The sequence below is a fragment of the Odocoileus virginianus genome, chromosome 11 (genome assembly GCF_023699985.2).
Source record: "Odocoileus virginianus isolate 20LAN1187 ecotype Illinois chromosome 11, Ovbor_1.2, whole genome shotgun sequence".
NCBI classification, from domain to species: Eukaryota; Metazoa; Chordata; class Mammalia; order Artiodactyla; family Cervidae; genus Odocoileus; species Odocoileus virginianus.
In genome coordinates, this window is record NC_069684.1 from 3945941 (window position 1) to 3947496 (window position 1556).

The window sequence follows — 1556 nt, forward strand, 5'->3', positions numbered from 1 at the left end:
CATGACCGCACTGAAAGGCACGCTGAGCTTCTGGTCAAATACCCGTGACGCTGACGTGTCTGACTCGGCTGCCGAGCACGATCCGTGTTAGTATCCTCCCCGCGGTGGGCGGGGGGGACGAGCCTCAGCGATCAGCACAGCACTCACGCCGTTCACATTTTCTGCAGTGTGAAATCGATGCCTCTGTGGGACCCCATGGAACACGGATCTTCTGCATGCAACTAAACTCTACACTAGCTACGAGTGGTCGTATTTGTATGATTGTGTAAGGACGTCATCACCACCCGCTGCTCTGTCTGACGGCGTCTCTTCGTGACACATTTCGGTAGCATTGTTGAAAATAGCTTTGGATGTGTTCATGCTTGTGACTTTTTCAGCGTTTCCTTCATGGACTTTGAAGTTCTGTTGTTAGGAGCAGCATAAATATACGGGATTGTTATGTGCCCTTGTACGACCCCCTTACCTTCATCTACTGTCCCTCTTTTGGTATTTTTCTTTGTTCTGAAATCCGGTTTCTCTGATATTAATACAAGCACTCCGGCTTTCTTAGGATGTGTGGTCATGGTGTAAGCTCTTCCTATCCTTTATTTTTGGGGGCTTCCCTGGTGGCTCAGATGGTAAAGCGTCTGCCTACAAAGCAGGAGACCCGGGTTCAATCCCTGGGTTGGGAAGATCTCCTGGAGAAGGAACTGGCAACCCACTCCGGTTCTCTTGCCTGGAAAATCCCATGGATGGAGGAACCTGGTAGGCTACAGTCCATGGGGCCGCAAAGAGTCGGACATGACTGAGCGACTTCACTATCCTTTTATTTGTCTTTATATTAAAAGTGTGTTTCTTTTAGGATCATATAATTGGGTCTATTTTATTTTATTTTTTAAAAATACTTATTTATGCCTCCTTGGGTCTCAGCTGTGACAGCCGGGCTTCTCTCTAGTTGTGGCACAGGCTCAGCTGCCCCACGGCACGTAGGATCTTACTCCCTGACCAGGGATTGAACCCGCACCCCCTGTTTTGGAAGGCAGATCCTTAACCAATGGACCACCAGGGAAGTCCCTAGTTGGTTTTTTTTTTAATCCAGTTTCACAATCTCTTCGTTTTAATTGCTTTTTAGACTTGTAGTGGGGTAATGGTGGTCCCCCTAAAATGTTTGTCTGTGTTCTCATCTCGGGAACCTGTTAATGTTACTTTAACTGGGGAAAAGGGCCCTTTCAGATGTAATTAAGCTAAGGATTTTGAGATGAGGGGACCGTCCTGGATTGTCCAAGGTGGGGGTGCTGAATCAAGTGGCAAGTGTTCTTAAAACTGACATACAGAGGACATGGGGATGCAACCGTGGGGGCAGTGCCTGGCGGGAAGCAGCCCGGAGCCCAGGGAGCTGGGCGAGGCAAGAAGGGGCCTCCATGAGACCCCCCGAGGAGTGGCAGCAGCCCTGGTGGATTTTGGCTTCCAGTCCCCCAAACTGTCAGTAAATCACTGTCATTTTCAGCCTGAGAAAACATTTTTGCATCATTCAGGCTCCACCTGAAGTGGCATTTCCTCCTTCAACCTGTACATGT

General features: G+C 49.0%; 1 non-coding gene across 1 annotated transcript; it reads left to right on the forward strand.

Annotated features, from left to right (window-relative positions):
* The first annotated feature begins 599 nt into the window (after positions 1 to 599).
* TRNAC-ACA (transfer RNA cysteine (anticodon ACA)) lies at positions 600 to 671 on the forward strand. The gene has a single exon. It is a non-coding gene; the product is annotated as a tRNA-Cys (tRNA).
* The last annotated feature ends 885 nt before the right edge of the window (positions 672 to 1556 follow it).